The 20648-nt window shown below is 36.0% G+C and overlaps 1 protein-coding gene across 2 annotated transcripts in view; it reads right to left on the reverse strand.

Moving 5' to 3' along the window:
• LOC113116257 (oxysterol-binding protein-related protein 3-like) overlaps positions 1–19715 on the reverse strand; it is a 68063-nt gene extending 48348 nt beyond the window's left edge. Inside the window, exon 1 of one of the 2 annotated variants that reach the window (XM_026284310.1) lies at positions 19331–19715. The gene's annotated coding sequence lies outside the window, so the exon portion shown is untranslated. The remainder of the gene's footprint in view (positions 1–19330) is intronic. The other variant, XM_026284311.1, reaches the window with a different exon arrangement.
• Positions 19716–20648: the final 933 nt, after the last annotated feature.

Consider the following 20648-nt stretch of genomic DNA (forward strand, 5'->3'; position numbering starts at 1 on the left):
TATTTGTGAGTCCCGCCAACGTCTGTTCCATCAGAGCGCGTTTTCTCCGCGTCCGGCTGTATTGTTAACAGACTAAGGAGATGACTTTCCCCGATCATGTTTACATGCCTGTGTTTCTTAAGAAGATCATGTAAAACAAAAGAAAAGAAAGCAAAAAAGATTTGCTGACAGTTTCAAAATTAAGTGTAGCATTCTGTACAATAGCCTAATTGCTGCAGGCTGCTTTACATTTTTTTTTTTGCTTTTAATCTGTACTTTTGTTTGTTTGCACACATTGTTAAAGGTTTTCAGCTACAAAACACAATGTGTAATGTTCAAGCTTATTGTGTAAGCTTGTTCAAAAATGATGGAAACAATAAATGTTGCTGAAAAATAACGTCTATCTCATTAAACTTAATTTAAATAAACAAATATTCAAATATGATATTTGTGGAAAACGCCCATCCCTAGCACATACTACATTGTAATCGTTCGCTATGTAATTTGTGTGGAAGTATTTCGAAATCTGTGCGCAGGGCACGGGCAGCCGTTTAGCACTGGAAGTGCAGAGCTACACGTTTGAGGCACAGATAGCAGGAAGCGAACAGCCGTTGTTGTACTGGCGCACAAATAAGAGGCCCTTTCCTGCGCTCGCTGAAGCTGCACGAGCGGTCCGCGCCCTGAACACGAGTAGACCGTGAACAGATGTTCAGCTCAACTTCTCACGTGTTGGATGAGAAACGAAACGGACTAAACTGTGACAAAACTTAAATAATTTTTTTTTGTAAATTAGAACTTGCATACATGTTTGAAAAGCCAGAAGTAAACGTCAGTTCTGTATAGGATGATTATTTTTATTTTACCTTAAAATTATATAGAATTAATTTGATTTAAAAATCACCTGCTGTAGACCACTGAAAATAAGTTGCATTCATCCAATTAAAACATTTTAGGGTAATGATCCACATCCATATGTTTTTACTTGAGACAATAAGTTATTTTTCATTGGCTCAAGTAAAAAATATATAGATGTGAATCATTACGCTATTTTTTTTTTTTTATTGGATGAATGAAACACTTTGTATCTTTGTTTTATTCTCACCAACATTATTTGATTTTAACATTTTGGAATAATGTATTTATATAGCATACTTTTATTTAGTCTCACTGGTAAAGACCTTTTTTAAATTTAAAACCAAATTAAAAAACTAAAACAAATACTGAATGCTGATTAAGAAACATCTTATTGAATGTGTGTTGATTGTGTTGTTTGGACTGTAGAACTATGCAGTTATTGCCTTTAATTTCACATGGTTAATCTTTTCATTTAAGACCAGTTCTCTGTAGTTTCAACCCAATTCAAAAACAAAAGCTAAATGCTGATGTCTGTACCATCTATGTTTGTATTGAATGTAGGCTACTTACTGTGCAGATACTGACGTTAGTTTCAGATGGTTACGGCTTTTGTTTTCAAAATTTATTTGGCCTATTAAATACCAAATAAACATCTTGTTTATACACACTTTCCTTCTTTCTTGTTTGTTGCTTAAAGATAAAAAAAATTGGAAATCGGTATCGGAATCGGCCAGTTTGCTTGTAAAAAATCAGTATCGGAATCAACCATGAAAAATCATGATCGTGCATCCCTAGTGTGAACCAATAGGGATTAATGTTAGTGTCTTTGAAATAATCCAGTCAGCTCATAATCATTTTAGTCTGTAATGATAGTGTGGTGGCATTTCATTTACTTCTGTATTGTTGTAAAGTAAAATATCGTATTTATACCATAATCGCTTTATTATGTTAATCGACCACCATGTCCCGCCAATTCGAGCTGGACCCTGCTACAAGATTCCTGAGGTAAGCTGTACTTGAAATCAAATTTTCTTAAAGGGGGGTGAAATGCTCGTTTTCACTCAATATCCTGTTAATCTTGAGTACCTATAGAGTAGTACTGCATCCTTCATAACTCCAAAAAGTCTTTAGTTTTATTATATTCATAAGAGAAAGATAGTCTGTATTGATTTTTCCCGGAAAAACACGACCGGCTGGAGGCGTGACATGTGGGCAGAGCTAAAGAATCACGAGCGCCAGTAGGCTTTTGCGTTGAGAGCGTCTGGAAGCTGTGACACAGATCCAGAGGCTGAAATTTAACAAGAGCAGCATCAGCAACAACGTCTTTTTGTGGTATGTACTAAAACTGTATATATTTGCTTGGCTGTTTTGGAAAATGACTAAGTTCCACTTTATGTCGTTTTTTTTTTTTTTTTTTAAGCTGTACATGTGGAAAGTGCAGTTTGATGACAACATCGCATGTTGTTTACTTGATGTGCTTAGGTGCCTATAGCTAAGTTAACAACACAGAGATATTTGAAGCAGTTTTACTCACCGCATGCGGTTCCAACTAGGGATGCACCGAAATTTCGGCCACCGAAAATTTTCGGCCGAAAATGGCCTTTTCGGTTTTCGGCCGATAGACTTTTATCACCGAAACAACACGGCCGAAATGTTGTGATGACGCAAACAGAAACCGCGACCTGCACGTGCACCTGCATAGCAAAGACCACGAGCTCCGCGCGACATTCACTTCACACCAGTGAGAACATTCTCTCTCTTCATATTCCTTTATTCGCAGCACTAAAACGTCTCCTAACAAAGAGATTAAGACGGACCACGAAGTGAAAACAAAGAAAAGTACAGTCTTATAAAGTCTGTTAGCACACGTCTCACTGAGATCTTTTCGGATCCTCTGCACTTCATCGCGAATGTGCTTGATCCGCGTTCTAAAGACCATTACTTGGATGCGGAAATAAGGCAGCGCGCACGAGAAATGATCCAGGCCGCGCTAGATGCGGAGAACCCGCGTGGAGACGGAGAAGCGCCAAGCGCAGGAGACAGATCAGAGCGCAGAAAAAAAAGACTCGTCTCTGCACCAGATGAGTGCCATGCACCATCGTTGTCTGATATGTTCAGTGGAATTCTGCAAGAAAGTGCCTCAAATAATAATAATACGTTGGCTATTTTGTTCTTATACACACACACAAACATATATACATACATAATATCAGATTGTAGCCATATTTATGCTAGATTTTCTGCTAGATTTCTGCTTTAATTTGATAAAAATCTTTATTTATGCCCTGGCCCTATTTAAATACACTCTCTCAAATATTTCTCAAATGTCAGGCAGATGACAAGCTCAACTGCTCAACAGCTAGATGGTTATCTGTCTGAAGTCCCCCTCCCCAGAAGTGATAACACTCTTGCCAACTGGAGAAGTGATGCACTTTCTAGTCCTACACAGAAAAATTTAAAATGCACTTCACCTAAATGCACTTTGTTTTTATGAGAAAACTGTTCATTTTAAAACCTTTCTGCAGGCCAGTAGGCCTGTACATTATTGTTAAATATACACATGAGTGGGATAAATTTTTAGTTTGATTTTTATTTTATACTGTGCATTGTTGCAATGTGCTTAATAAATATTTACATCATTTGTAATTATGTATTTTTATGTTTTTTTTTTAATAAGTTATGTAATTGTAATTATCTTTGAAACTTTAATATTAATTCATGCAATTGCAATGTCTTAATTTTAGTAAAGTTAGTACACGGTCATAGCAATAAATGCAATGGTACTAATAATTGGGATAATTTATTTCGGTGTTTCGGTTTCGGTTTTCGGCCTTGGTTTTCTCTTTTTCGGTTTTCGGTTTCGGCCAAGAATTTTCATTTCGGTGCATCCCTAGTTCCAACACACGATCGTGACCCTTTTTCGTTGGGACTGCATTATCCTTAAGAAATAAACGATGTGCAAATCAAGCGTCAAACTGGGTCTTGTTTGTAAAACAAGCATCTTCGAAATGCAGGGAACAAACAAAAACACTTGCACAACTCCGTTGATGCTCTGTAAAAATAAACTCCATCCACTGGTCCCTTAATGCTGTTTTTTTTGGTAATCTGTGCAGGGTTGTCTTGCCCTGGCAACCAAAAACACACTTCTGTGACATTTCGCGACGCTCTCGCTCTGATCAGTGACCGTCTGTTGTGCTCTCATTGCTCTGCTATACGGGAGCACGTGCTCTTCCGGCAGAAGTGCCCTTAGGACCCATATAAAGGAAATTCCGCTCCATCTAACGTCACACAGAGCCAAACTCGAAAAAAAACTTTCCGAAACTTGTGACAAACCGGAAGAGGTATTTTTGGAAAAAAAATACTCCTTCAAACGTACAAATTAATTTTTGAAACTTTGTCCATGTTTAGCATGGGAGTCCAACTCTTAGAGTAAAAAACTCAGTATGCATGAAATAGCATTTCACCCAACCCCCCCCCCCCTTAACGTTAAATTAACAAAATCAATGTTTCCTGCTGCTGTTGTTTTAATACTGTTTTAAAGGTGCAGGCACAGCGACATACTGTAACATTAGCTGAAGCACATTAGTCACATAACGTAACTTTACTATAAACCAAGCAGCTTTCTGATGGTTAGCACAACTAAAACGTGTTGAAATTTAATTTCAAATCAACACACTTTCAGACAAAATTCCAGAGAGTGAACAGACCTTTACAAATGACTGAATTTAGCATGTAAAATTATACCAAGAAGTGGTAAATATGACCGCACTTTTAAACTCTGTATTTCACTATGTTTTTGTTCAAAAAAACAGAACAAGAAAGAAAGAATTAGTGCTAGCAATGCACTTTTATTTATTATGTGTAAAGTAGTGGTAGATTATTTAAAGGTTTGCTGAAATTATTAGCAATATGTTATAAATGCCATGGAGCCACTGGTGCAGATCTGGTAGCTTACAATCTAAATTGCTAACATTATATCAAATAAGTGAAATAAGGGGGAGTTGTGGCCTAGTGGTTTTAGAATATGACTCCTAACCCTAAGGTTGTGGGTTTGAGTCTTGGGTCGGCAATACCATGACTTAGGTGCCCTTGAGCAAGGTAATGAACCCCCAACTGCTCCCCGGGTGCCGCAGCATAAATGGGTTCACGGTGTGTGTGTGTGTGTGTGTGTGTGTGTGCGTGTGCGTGCGCGCACTTTGGATGGGTTAAATGCAGAGCACAAATTCTGAGTATGGGTCACCATACTTGGCTATATGTCATGTCACTTTGATAACATTAAGTCTAACATTATGTTTATTACACAGGAAATTAACCAATCAGTAGATGGACAATTTTCTGTGTTCACCATTCAGGTAAGCACTGCAGTAAAACTTAAACTAAATCATTAATTCATACCAAATCAAGCATTCTTTAGTTTATATTTAAGCATTATTTTGTTATTTTATAAGGCAGAAGACTCTCTACCATTGCAGTCCCACATGATCATGAAGACACCTGATATCAGCGCACAGGTGGGTTAACTACTGTAGGGAGGAGAAAGATCATCACAGAGTAATTTCTTGCATCTTGTTGTGTTTTTTGTCTCAAAAAGCTACCCGTTCATTGCAGACAAACTGAAGGCTAAATCCTCAGTTGGAGTCTTTCTCTCTATGGAGCTCATCATCTTTGGACAGAATTTAGGAAATTTAAGTATTAAAATTAAATAAGGTATAATTTAGTTTACACTACAGCTGAAATGTTTTTGAATAAGTTATTGACAAGCTATTACTTACAAATATATATTATTAGGCCTGTCACGATAACAAATGTTGCATGACGATAAATTGTCCAAGAAATTTTCACGATAACTGACTAATATAATGATAATGGCATAATAACGCAGGTACACCTTTTCAAAGATGAAGATCAAAGTGGAGCGAGACAACGTTGTTTTGGAGACTCATCCACAGGCAACTCGTTTTGGGCGCGGGGAGGGGCTTTTTTTTTTTTGCGTGAAAAATATGAGCAGCACAGCACAGCAGTTTATATGTATATTTATATAAACTGGGTAAATATCCATAAACGGGTAAATATTAAAACAAATAAAGAAACCGTGTAAGAGAGTGGTTATTATGTGCAAACAGTGAGAAACTCTATATTATTTATGTCACTTTCACTTTTTACTTTCACTATTTGTACAGTGTGCACGTCAAAAAAATATATTCCGATTTGTAGCTTGTGAAATATAAACCCGCACATTAACCCGATCACTTTATTTAGTGTTATTTAGTGTTCATGTAAACACTACAATCAGATTCATCAATCATAATGAATTCAGTCTGATTGAACCAAAAAGTGTGCATGTAAATGTAGCCATTGTAAAATAGTATATTTACAACCTAATTAAAAATAAATATTCTAAACTGTATTTTAAAAAAAAGTCCTTTTAGACTTGCACTCTATTAATTTGCTGCTTTTTTGTATTGTATCTGCTATCTTTATTTTCATTTATTATACAATTAACAAAAGCAAAAAAGACCTCTAACACTAGCTTGCTCTATTCTTTTTCTATTCTCTGTTTTCTTTTTCTTTTTTATATTATTTAAAATGCCCTTGCTATGTGTACTGCATTAAAATGAGATTTAACTGAGATTTGATATAGCACTTGTATATTATTTCTCTTTTGTTGATTTTGATTGGTTCCATTGTCCTCATTTGTAAGTCGATTTGGATAAAAGTGTCTGCTAAATGACTAAATGTAAATGTTAATACATTTATTTCATGCTAAGTATACTATAAATACATTTTTATATCTATGTCCTTAATAAAATGTCCTGCAATTCTACTTTTAGTATATTCAACTGGTATACTTAAAGTCTGCTAAATTTGAACACCTAATTTTGTACTGTAGACGTACTGCTGAAGTGCAATTAAAGATATACTTAGTAGGGCTGCACGATATTGGGAAAAAAATACATTGCGATATTTTATTTTTCTGCAATATATATTGCGATATTTTTTCTTACAAACAAAAATGGGGTGAGCACACTTACATTCTTATTTTAAATGATTTAAACATCGACACCATCGTGTCAATTTATTAATATGCACGAGGGAGAGAGAGCAAGACAGCGCTCGTGTTGTTTGAAGACAGCTCGCTCTCTCTCTCTCTGCCTCTCTCTCGCGCGCTCTCTCTGCCTCACTCTCGCGCGCCCTCTCTATGCCCTGTTAAACTTGCATGTGGTTTCCCCTCCTGTCAATGATAAACTTTCTCTCTACGATGATTAAGCTGTGCAATTAATCCGCGAATCACATTCGTCAAGGGCCGGGGAGCAGCTGGCCCGTACAGTTAATGAATAACGGATCAACTACGACAGCCTATATCGCACATCCTGCGTGGATTCGTGGATTCGTACATCGCGATATCGATGCTTTAACAACACATCGTGCAGCCCTAATACTTAGTTTATTTTATTATGGTAAGTGGAACTATTGCAAGTATACTTCATGTACACTTTAAATATTTTGCATTTAAAGTCTGATATTATTCAAATATCACACAATCCGCATTAAAAGTATAATTAAAACACATTTTAGACTTAATAATAAGAAAAGTGCATTGTGCACAAGTAATAGGCCAAGTTTAATTATAATTTTTATTTCAGAAAGTTATCTGACAGTAAATATGTTATTCAACTCACTTCCTCATAAAACTTGATAAATGATGCATCACTGCTTTCAAAAAAAACCATAAAACAGAATCAATCATCAATGTAAAAATGCTAATTAAAAACTTTGTAAGCTTTTAATCTAATTTCTAGTCCAATTACTGATTAGTTATTTATATGAAGTAGATAATAGATAAGTAATAGGGCATTATACAATACATACTATTAAATAAAAAATAATGTAAAATTCATCAGCTATGAAATGAATTAAGCTCAATTTAGTTCAGTGTCGTTTCAGTTCAGTTTAATACCATTGATGTTTTAAAGTCGGTGTCATTATCTAGCTAAATTCAGTTCAATCTTTATTCTCATCTGAATAACTGATAATATACACTCACCAGCCACTTTATTAGGTACACCTGTTCAACTGTGTGATGCTATCATTTCAATATGGACCAAAATCTCTGAAGAATGTTTCCAACACCTTGTTAAATCTATACCACAAAGAATTAAATCAGTTCTGAAGGCAAAAGGGGGTCCAACCCGGTACTAGTAAGGTGTAAATAAAGTGGCCAGTGAGTGTATAACTAAATATTACTGCCTTTTAAACCCAAGATGACAACATCTAGTAAAAGCATTTTAGATTTGAGTCCTAATAAATAACAAACTGTTATTAGAATCGAGTGAATTGTTTTTTTTAATAAATGGACATTTTTTACAAATGGAAAACACAAAATGTTTGAAAAAAAAAAATATTGTTAGGCCCATGTTCTTGAAGGGGTGGTCCAGCCACTACAAAACCAAAATGCTGTAGGAAACACTGCCATAAAAACAAATCTACACAGCTCATTGTCTTTCAATGTGTTTCCAATAGATTAAGTCAGGAAATCCCTACTTACTCCATTGAGAAATCCCTGCCCAAAGAGGCTTATGCACACTGTGCCACCTCTGCTTAGCAACCCTGAGTCAAGCCCGTGGGCAAAGCCTCAACTAATCAGCTGGTGGGCCTGAATTATGCAGCAGGTCCTGAAGACACTCGAAAACGAAGTGCTTCATGGTAAATGCATTTCTCTTGATTTGCGATAAATTGCTTGGCATAGGCGGCTGATAGAGGTTTTACTGATACTTGCGTGAGGCCTGAGGTCTCAGAGGCATGAATGACTCATAGTGTTGTGCAAGAAACATGGGAGATTCTCCTACGGAAGTGCATTATAGGTGTGAAATTTATCTCTGTCTCAACAGCGTTCTTCACACCAACAGATCCAGACTAAGGGGTGAAATCTTGTCTTTATCACAACTTAGATTGAGAACTCAATGATCAAGCATTAAAAAACTGTAAGTTTGTGGCTTAAAGCAATAGTTCACACCCTACACCATAAATGTTGATGAACACAGGGAAGGAACTGCATGTTGCCGCAGGAGGTTCTGATAAATTTGCATTGACTCTGCCATGTAGCAGTATAAGAGGCCCAACTCCTGCTGCAGAAAACATTTCCCAAACCATGACTCTTCTTCTTCCACTTTTCATTGACAGCTTTGCACACTTAGGCTTCAGTCTTTCCTCAGTTTGAAGACATACATAATGTTTCCCAAAATTCTCATCGGACACAAATAAATTAAACTTGCTTTCATCACTGAAGTGAACTGTGGACCAGTCCTCTTCTATCGCTACAGAACATGCTCCTCAGCCAAGGGTAGTCTACTAACCCTAGCCCTAGTCTAGCATTTTGATTTTTTTGTGCTGATGAGAGCTTTGGTCAGTACAGAGTGGTCTTTCAGTCTTATATCACACTAAAGTGTGATATAACACAAAAGTTGGGTGTTTCATCTTTGCGGTTAAAACAAGAACAATGCTGCCAAGGGGCTGTTTAGGGGGAAGATTCCCAAAAAGCTAAATTCTCTGCATGCTATCAACACAAAATGCCCCCTTTCTTACCTAAATAGGATTTGGGTAAAAAGACCCTAACCCTAACCCTAAGAGATACAAGATTGGATAAAATTGCCCCAAAACACTCACAACAGAAATGTTGGAATTTTCATTATCGGTTTAAAAAAATGAACAAGAACAATGATCCCAATGATGTTCACAATTTTTCTAGCTTCTTCAGGACAGATAATCATCTTATTAGGATCTATTAGGACTCCAATAAAAGTTTAATGACGTTAGTATCAGTAGCATCTCTTATTAAGGCTATTCTGGGATATTGAGCTGGAGGCATCATTTCAAAGAACTTTCAGAGTAAGTTTCTCAGAGGATGTTCAATCTCAGCTGGACATCTGCCTTCATTAACTTTCACTCTGGCAGCATAAGATGTCTGCTGCAGGTTAAAGTCCAACATAAAAAATGCATCTGGTGCTGATCTAAACCATAACGAACTCCACTCTGCACCTCTGCATGCATTTACATTAAAATTCAAATATGCAGGTAAAATGCAAATGTTTACAATAGACAAAAAGACTTGGGCTTTTGTGTTGATGCAATCTTGAGTTTGAAGGCAGAAACAGGGCAAAACTAACAAGCATCTGTCGTTAGAACAGAACAAGTTAGCATTCTTTACAAATACAAGTTAACACAGTAAATTACAGTAAAAGTACATTTGTTTGATCAGTACAATGGCGTCTAAAAGTCTGAGAATTCAAAATTTAATTTAAACCTGGAAATTACAGAATGTTTAAAGATTTTCAACATTTTTAAATATTGTAATGGATAAATGAATAATAAGCATTTCCTATGCTCAATATATAATCTAAATAAATAATACAATCTGTGGCATTGACCATATCATCTCATGTGTACAAGTGGTCATATGTTCTTCCACTAGAGCACAAAATGGTCTTCGGATCAATAAAATTCATCCTGGAGAAAATTATCATCAGATTCTACAAAAAATGTATGCAGTTAAATTTATGCATCTCTAATTCTGCTGTCATAGACTTATTTGATAGTCATAGTCTTAATTGATTTAATCTTTCACTCAAATTGTTCTGCCGGTAATTCATTTTGTAATGACAACGATGATACGGCATTGGAAAAATGTAAAACAGACAAATTTTTGCTTCTAATTTCAGATTCCCCTTGTAAACTGGAGTTACAAACAATAAGAAATCATTTGCTGTTAATTCCTATAATTGTTACATTTTTATATTACATTGTAAACCACTATTTATGCACAAAAACACACTCAGCTAGAGCTGGAGCATGGGTACTACTTCTGGCTAATTTATCATTATGATACATAATGTGCCATGTCTCTCAGCAGCTCTAGTGTCCTGTTGGTCTGTTCCATCCATCTCCGTGAGCAGAACATTAACCTGTCCTATTTCAGACACACTAGTTGATTTACAAACACATCAAAAAGAGCAAACATGCTGTTTTAGTCATGCATGATATACTGCAGTTATTTTTATGTAAATTAGACAATCTTTTATATATTACATAACAATGTTACAATTCATATTTCTGTTAATCCAGTGTATTGCTGTAAATAATTTCTCAAATGAAAGGTTATGGAAATTAAACCACTAAATCAAAGCAAACCAAAGATAAGATTATTCATAATAAACAAATGCAAGTCATTCAAGGCAACCAAGTGTTACATTATGTAACAATTAAAAACAGTATTATTATTACTTTTTTAACTGTTTTAAATTTAATAAATGTAAATTTAATGAAACCTATTGAGTATGAAGTCAAGATAACTATATAAATTAATTAAAAAATCTGGTACATAGCAGTCTATTACTGTTTATTTCATCCACACACAATGCTTTTTGAGAAGCCTTAATTGTACATTGCAACATCATGAATCATTGCAATATCATAAACAGACTGAGAGTGAAGTGTGTGAAATATGATGAACACGCTATATTCGGAGGCATGGATGTGGCTCTAAGTCTCAGAGTTAGTGTTTTTTTTTTTTTAGATTATCTGCTTATATTAATAAAATGTAACCTGAATGCACAAATAAATAAATCCATGTACAGTCCTGAAGTATTGATTCAGCATCATGAGTCATGACTCAGGAGTAAAAATATTGCAATTTGCACAGCCCTACAAATAATAACACCTAATGGAAACTTTCAAAAATGTGCTGAAAAACGTATTTATGCATTAAGACATAAATGCATTAAAGCAGTTGTGTGTTGCTCAGCAATTATGAACAAACTGCATTTACATTGGACATGAACAGGGCACCGTGGCGTATTGAAATTACAGCCATTAGAATAAAAAAAAGCTGTCTACATTGAAAGTGCGACAGATGTGCTCTTTTCCTCATGAGATGCTGTAGAGCTCCATCTGAACGCCTGCCAAACCATGGTGCTTGAGCCTCCAAGAGCCAGTGCCAGCCAAACGAAGCATGCTCACATTTACAAATGTACTGCCATTAGTCTTGGAGCTCAATGTAGAATACTGTAAAACAGCTCTTTAGTGAATTGTGAAGATAACTTCTAGTTTTTCAAATGGTGTGCAAGTAGATATGGTAGGTTTAATTTTGGTAAAAATCAGTTAGGTTAGCCAGTGATAAGAGACAAAGAATATGCTTTGGAAAATATGATATCATTCAAATGCTTCAAATTCTTGACCTTCAAATTTGACATTTTCATTGCAGTGCTTGCTGAGATGGAAGAGTTAATGGTTCTGACGAAACGTGGGAGGATTCCTTGTTAATACCCTCCATGAAGTCTAGCATTGTGAGAGAGTTTTCCGATTTAATGTTTTCTGAACAGACAAGCATTGCTTCCTGTGCCTTAACCGCTTCCGACCCACATCCACCCAAGGGCCCCTCCCTTCTTTGTAAATCTCTCAGCATGCCCTCCCTTTCTTCTTCTGGCGTGATGGTGCCAAACACTGACTCATTAGAGCTGAGGGGAAAGACAACAATATCAGAGTCGGCGAAAACCATCTTCTACTACATAGAACAAACAGATGTTTGCTCAAGATTTCTTTGTCAGCTTCTTTGATCTATAAGGTCAGACACTGTGAATAGCTACTATAAGTCATGCATGTCTGAAAGAAAAATATTTTTGAGATGTCATGCTGGATTCAGTGAGAGCAGAACTGTGTTAGAGCAGCAGAAATCTTTCTTCTGGCAAGAACGCAAACAGGGCAGTTCAGTCCCAGCGGACCCTCAGAGGCCCAGCAGGAAAATTCAGCTCACACAGAAGACTTCTTATGTCAGCTCTGAGACTGAGGGCCTGACCTAATAAAACTACTGCCTTGTAGAAATACAATGGCAACAGCAGACTGAACAACCTTGACTTCATACTTGTTCTCAAACTAAGACTTTAGACAAATTCTCTGAATATTACTGCATGTTAGTGGTCGGATCGAAACCAACATTTTGGATTCAGCATAACTCAAAGGTATTGTACTTCGGTAGTGATATTAAATTGATACTATAGGAAGGGCTGCACAATAATCACGATTACAATTATGGATGCCACAATTACGTAATCGTTCAAAGCACTAATTCATCGTTCAAAGTCCACTTGTCTTATTCTGCATGCTTAAAGGGGTCATATGATGCGATTTCAAATGTTCCTTTCTCTTTGGAGTGTTACAAGCTCTTGGTGCATAAAGAAGATCTGTAAAGTTGCAAAGAATAAAGTCTCAAATCCAAAAAGTTATTCTTTATAAAAGATAACAGTCAACCACACCTACCTAAAATGGCTCGTTCTAACTCACCCCCACATCTCTATGTCACTATGTGGGAAGATTTGCCCAGATGACTGATGAGATGAAACAGAACATTATTTTATTTACAGCATAGCATAAAACTTTGCCATATAGCAAAACTTTGTTGTGTTTTTTATACATTACAATACAAATAATGGACCTTTTTTTGTTGTTTGTTTTGTTTGTTTTTGCATGACTTGAGTATCACTAGAGCAACAGGACATTTTTTCTCCTAAATTTAAATGAATCCAAATAAAAATTTTAAAAATTTTAAAACTTACATTTTAAAACCAGTTTGGTTTGATTTTTAAAATAAACAATTGCTTTAAAACAGCTGAAACATGTAGCCTAATGAAGTCAGTATCTTCTAAAAGCAGGTTGTTAATCTTACTGTGAATCCGAAAAATAGCTATAGTGGAACCAAATTACAAATTTCACCTTTAAAACAACAATGGATTACCGTATCTGTTAAAAACCACGCTGATTTTAATATCCACTGATTCTTCCATTAGAAATCCACAATCATACAAACATAAGAAAAATAGCACTTCTTTTAATGAAATTTATTGAGAAAATGCACGAGAGGTGAATCTGGACACCAAAGGTCCAACTAATTTATGCAATGTAGGACGGCTAATTATCACATTGTGATAACACATTTCCTCATGAGCAAAGCAACGACAGTGAGCCAAACTTTAGCAATTTATTTTCTGTGTAGGCGTCTTTGTTTAGCAAGGCTTGTGTCTGATTATTTCACAAACACATAGAGTGCATGTAGTGAGAACACCAGTAAAAGGTTTCCATTTTGTTGCTGAAATGGAAAGATGCTAGAAAAAACAAAGGCAAAATGGGCTAACGTTTCACCTCCCTGAAATATTGTCTCTAATGTACGATAATTCACGATGGGCATGGAGTGAATTAGCCATTAATGAAGCCCAGATAAGAGCTTTATCCTACGTTCCCACACACCCTCTTCAAATAACAGGCCAACTCTGATGCTCTAAATTTGGTAAAAGCCACATACTATAACATATAGTAATCTGAGGCACTCGTGAAGACAGAATATTAAATTCCACTTATTGCACTTACGAACTCCATCCAGGGAAGCTCCTAGAAGCAGAGAAAGGCAAGAGCAATCCTTTCAATCAGTGTCCATTTGAAAACACCCGATCGCAGCTCGAATTGAAAAAAGCTCCACTTTAGACTCCGGTTTTCTGCAGAAGAATAGCCTCGTATCTTCAACAGGATGAGTTTAATGAGGCCTTTCAGATCACACAGGAACCGTAACCCTTATCTCTCCACAAGAGGCCCCATTCCACAGGCTGCTGGGGTGCAGATGCATTTTGATCCATTTCTATTTAAGGCAAATCTTTTTTTTTTTAGACAGCAGATACTTTGACCCTTTAATAACAGGTATTTTAAAGAGGCAAGAACAGCAGGAGAACATTGGAGGAACACGTTGAAGCTCTTGGTAATCTTCAATATTTACAAGGCTCAAGAGCCAATTAGTGATGACCTCTGAGCTTGACAACTCATCCGTCTCTGCAAACTGGCTCAAGTCTTTAGATGTTCTGGCCTTTTATGCATTCTATTCACAAGATTTATTAGACCAGAAAACCTGTCCAGCATGAAACACTTGCCCTGTCTATGACTGCCAGGTTTTTTAATAGTTTCAAATGAGCTTCGAAAAACGTATAGGTGCCCTTAGTCATGTTGTTTAAGGATAAGCAGCACAACACTGAAACTCATTTTTTTTTTTACTTCATAGAAATTTGCTATTTGCAGTGATGATTAATTTGAAAGTGTGAATGTGTGCAGAGTAACTGAGGTAAAGTAAATATTCAGCAGGTTAATGCAGGACCACAATGTTCCACCATGTCTCCTTGAGGCAACCCACTCCATGTAAAATACAACTACTTCTATTAGGCTTCTGATATGGCTGGAGGTTCATATTCTCAAAAGTATACAATTGTTTATCTGTAAAGCTTTGTAAGAAAATTATAGAATATGGTGGTGTGGTTACACAGCATAAATATTGCAGAACTCCTACAGGATTATAAAATATGTGGAAAATTGTAGTATTGCTACAGCTCAGACATCAACCATGACTGCAGTATTTAAAATGTTTTGAACTAAAAAGACACTCTGAAAGCAATTATTAGTAATTTAATGTAGTGTAATATATTTATAATGTCAACTTAGGTCACATATAGTCCTGGTATTCTGTTCACAGATAAAGGTTATATCTGGATGAAAAGCATTAAAATCTGACTAAATCTCCTATTACAGCAGTGTTACATATCATGGCTAAGAAAGAACACAATTCTGCAATGCACAAAGGTAGCTATATGCAGTTATCTATATTCTTAAAAAAATGGCTTTTAAAAAATGCTGGGTAGCTGATGTTTTGTATGCGTTTGGCCAATCACTGTACACTAATGCACTGGTAGTTTCTAAAGATTTGTTTTAGACCCTTCTCTATAGTAGAAGCCAATTCAGTTCCCCCAAACAGAGTTCCTTAACACATTCCAAGTTCCTGCGGTGTGGACGTGTCAAAAATCAGGTACTTCCGCTAGGATCTAGGAAAAGGTTCATCCAATGCAAAAGCCCCAATGGGTTAACAACAACTTTTTGAGGACAAAATGTTTGAGAAATAACTTAAGAAATACAGTTCCATTGCTAAAGATGAAATGATTGCAAGAAGTGTATTTTAATGACTTTTAGAAGCATCATAAATAAAATAAAATTAAGTAAAATAAATGTAATAAAATACATACTGAAATGCTATTTTTCTGTTTTCTGTAAAGGAAAAAGAGTTGATTGTTGAAACTGCCCTTTTTCGTCAAAACAAAGACAGCAATTAAATGACACCAAAGGAAAGTTTAGTTGAGCTAATGACATCGGCTGTCTACAACGCAGACTGTATTGAACTGAAATGATGAGACTATATGTCATTGAGTCAAGCATTGAACACAAAGATATCCTATTTTGAATAAGCAACATACGAATACCAAAAAGCCAGACAAGTCTGAGACAGATTGGTGTCTTTCCATCTAGCTGTAACCTCACCCACCTGTTTAGGTTTAGAAATCACATCTTTAATGGATGAGGAAGGCAGAAGGAGGCAACACCAGCCACTGCGCTTGAGCAACCACAGCATCTAACCACAACACATTTCCTAAACACAGTTGAGATCGTAGAGAAGTTCCCATAAGTGAAGAATGAAAGAATCACAGAATCAGACCACTCCCACCCTCCTGATGTCTCTTATCAAACATAGCTTATTTCATCTCACACTGTGACTATGGCAACAGCGTGTGTGGTTTCGTAAAGCGGTCCTGAGCTCCAGTGGGAAAATAAAGGTGTTTTTTTCTTGTTAAAGGACACAGCTATGTGTGGCTCCATGCTAAGCAAGATTACCTGCACAGCTGCAGTCGAAATAGGTGAAAGGTGAAACCAAAAAGCCAATAAACATCTATGTGGTTGTCCTCGTGAATTCTTTCTGAACACTTTGGCCCAGTCATGTTCCCACAGTTTAGCTTACAGTTATATTTGTAGATTGTACATGTAGCGGCATTTTTCACACTCACAGCACCTAACCTGAAAGCTGGACTGCATAGTGGGAAAAGGAGAAGCTGTAGGAAGTACACAAGAGTTGAAGAAATAGAAAGTGCATTGTAATGGGACCATAAGACAATATTAATGGAAAAGGAAATTCCAGCCTCTTATGCATCCTCTAGGTTTGTCCAGACTGGGACATACAAAGCACAGAAATAGAAGGCTGAATGGATGATATGGAACTTTCTTTTAGGTTATTTTTATGACAAAGGACAATGGACATTGAAGATCTTATCCCCTTGCAACTGAGGTTGAACTCTAAAGCTCCCAGCTATATGAGCAGACCTCCTGAATCTTAAATTAATAAATAAAACCTATGTTTTATATTAATTAATACCATATTTAATGTCATGGCATTGGCAAGTGGGGTTCAAGTAATGTCCAGACGACACTGATTTCTTTTTCAGCTGTTCTTGTTCACTTAAGACATACCCGAGATCGGTATTTTGTCATAATTTTGATTTATATATGTTTCCATTCAAAATGGCAATACAAAAGAGGATTCATTTTGGTGTTTGTGTCTGTAACACGCCTCGCTTGGTGTGCTGCTGTGCACATAAAACCCTTTCACCTTTCTTTAGCTGGAATGGTTTAAAACCACTTGTGTGTGTAAACATGTATAAATGATAAACTTTCACTCTATTATGGTTAAATTTTGCAATTAATCCACGGATCACATGCATGCCAAAACATGGGGCTTGCTCCATACAGATCACAGATCAACTATAATACATTCGACCACTATTAATGAACTATTATCAAAAAGATGTAAATAAAATCATATTAAAGTATAAAAACTTGGGTTGTTGATTGAATATAAATATTTTTAATTAAAGACCACAGTTATTGCCTAAAACTATGTAAAAAACCAAAATCGTATTAACTGATTTATTTTATAGCATTATAACAATCTTATAAACACATTTAATTTTCTTTTTTGGGGGGGACGGGGGTTATGTCTGCTATTTTATTAAATTGATGTACATATAAAACTTATTTTATACTTTCAATTTTACCAAACATTTTTTTTTAAATATAATGTATTAAATAACATATTAGGTTGGTGTTATAGGCTCCTGACATGGTGGCACTGATCATAAGGCAGCATTAACTGCTGTCATTCATAATTTGAGATGTCACTGAAGACATCTGCAGCCTGCCGATCCATATTCAGTCAGACTGTCAGAAACAAGCCTTTTCACACATCGCTGCAAAATTCAACTTGACTTCAAGCTACGCACAGGGCAATTTGACATCATGTTTCAAAACACTTTCACAAGCTATAGAAATCTACAAACACAATCCCTATGACTCAGGGTAAATTTCTGTCGTGTCCATCAATAAAATATTGGGATTTCATTATACATTGAATTAAAATAATGAAATAACCGTTTTAGAAATCTCTGCAGAAATCCTCTGTCTTGTGCAGAATCAGATGTTGTGTTTGGTTTCTGTGTTTCTTGCAGTACTGTTTATAGAAAGTGACAGATAAAGAGAGAGGGAGAGAGAAAGAGAGAGTATCCACCTCATAGCTTCTACTCTCAATGGCTGTGAAGGGAGATAAGTCAGACCACCTCAAATTTATCTTGCTGTGAAAATATTCACAAATTGGCCGCTGAAGCAACCAGATGTCTCTTTAAATCATGTGGTCGCAGGAATTAAAAAATCTCACTTCACTTGCACACAGTTCTGGTTGGGACTACATACATAGAAAAACACATTTCACAATCTGTTACCATGGTGACTGGGAAATGACAAAAGACTGTATTTCTAATGGATACAGTGCTTCTTGTCACATTCAGACGGTGTTCAGAGTCAAACAGCAAATAGTCCACACACTCAGGCCTCTCACATACTTTCCCATTCATTTTTCTAATCAAACCATCATCACCTCCATCATCTCTATACTTCTAAGTAGCATGCCATTTTACTGAGGCAGTTAGATCAGCTTCTAAGTTGTGCATTAGAGAGCTTGTCATTTAATACATGCTGAAGTGCAAGCACAACATTTCCTGCTACATCTTTAATGAGCTAATTGCATCTAAAGAGATTAAGTCATCAATACAGAAAGACTCTGATACTGACAAATGCGTACTAACATCTAACATTTAAATGGCAGAACAACTTTGACATGTCTACAAAATAAAGACCCCTTGTGCATTTAAGTAAATACCTTAATATATCGCCATGAATTACGTAACATTTTTTTTTATAAATGATAACCAACCCTCAAAATACATAGCCTATGCAACCTTCACGCTATTCTCAAACTAAAACACTATTAGAAGAGTTTTATCTTATCAAAAAAAGGAATGCTTTGTTATAACTACATGAATTATCATGGGATCAAATAGTTTCCTAAACGCAGCAGATTATTATAGCGCTTTTTTTTACACTGTATCGAGTTGGTAATTACATTACTTGCAATCATGCATGAACATGTTTCCGGATTGCACGGCATTCAGGGCTAATAAAATAAAGTGGGGAAAGCACAAGATAGAACAACGACAGTTCTCTACGACACCTCGCCAAATCGAGGAAGTTTTAGACTTACCTTTCAAACTGAAGTTACTGGTGGTACACCAAACTGACCGCCACTTCCGGAGGATAAGAAAACTGCCAAATTCACAACTACGAAATGAATCCGTGCGACATCTTGTCGACAACACGTCGTATCAAGGAAAAATAATAATAATAATAATAATAATAACAAAAAATATTTATGAGACCGTCTGCTCTTGTGAAGTTTACGTTGGGTATTCACGAAACAGATTTCGAAGCAATAAAAACAGATACAATTAGATATTGTAACGAACAGCTATTAATTCGACATGTAGATATAAAATAATTAAATGAAGTAATCAGTGCTGACGGAGTCGAAAACGTGTCCCGAAGATGCTCTGCCCTCGCGCTCACTGTGCAAATAAACGGGGCTGTTGGGCGCGTGGGTTCTGCGAGCGGTTCACAGACACAACTGAAAGTGGCCTTAGCCAATCAGCGGGGGAATTACCAATACGTCACTTGTAGAGGCGGGGCCGAACCCGTTCCTGAGTGCACCTTTTCCGTGACGTCGCCGCATTCTAGAGCTCATACCTTTATGAATTTCGCTAAATGTTTAAAGAGCCCAACATTGCTGATGTTTGGTTACTTAAAGAATATAATATTTTATTTTTAACAGAATACCAACATTTCTTAATTTATTAATACATCTTGTTTAACCGCTTTCACTGGTCAGCAGCTTGGCTTCTTGAATTGGCTATTCAGTGGTGCTGGATGTTGGTCAGTGAAGGTCAGTCCAAAGTCACTTTCAATCAAAACTACTTTTTACATAGGGCATTATTTTGGAGGATTTTGCTAGACATATGGAACCTTTCAACACATTTTTAGATATAGTCTAGACCTTAAATGGGCAAAAGACCCTCTTATCACAATGATTTCCTCACTGGTACCCTGGATGCTTAAAAGGATAGCTCACCCAAAAATAAGATTATGTCATTAATTACTTAGCCTCATGTCAACTGCAAAGACCTTCGTTCATCTTCAGAACACAAATTTAGGTCTTAGGGTCTTGCGGGTTTTGAATGACATGAGTAGCCTAATAAGTTAAATAATTTTTATTTTTGGGTGAACTTATCCTACAGTTCCGGTAGATACTGGGAAAAATGTTAATTTTGTAAAATATAATTAAAAGAAATTGTAATGTAAAATATAAGATTAAAATATTGATATGTAATAATATTAGGATCATTAAAATTCTAATATTGTATATTAATATTAAAATATTTATATAATAAATCTTATAATGATAAACATAAAATAGGCTATAATAATAGTAAAAAAATGAACATTTACAATAAATCTCTCAGAAACTC

The sequence above is a fragment of the Carassius auratus genome, chromosome 16 (genome assembly GCF_003368295.1).
Source record: "Carassius auratus strain Wakin chromosome 16, ASM336829v1, whole genome shotgun sequence".
Classification (NCBI taxonomy): Eukaryota; Metazoa; Chordata; class Actinopteri; order Cypriniformes; family Cyprinidae; genus Carassius; species Carassius auratus.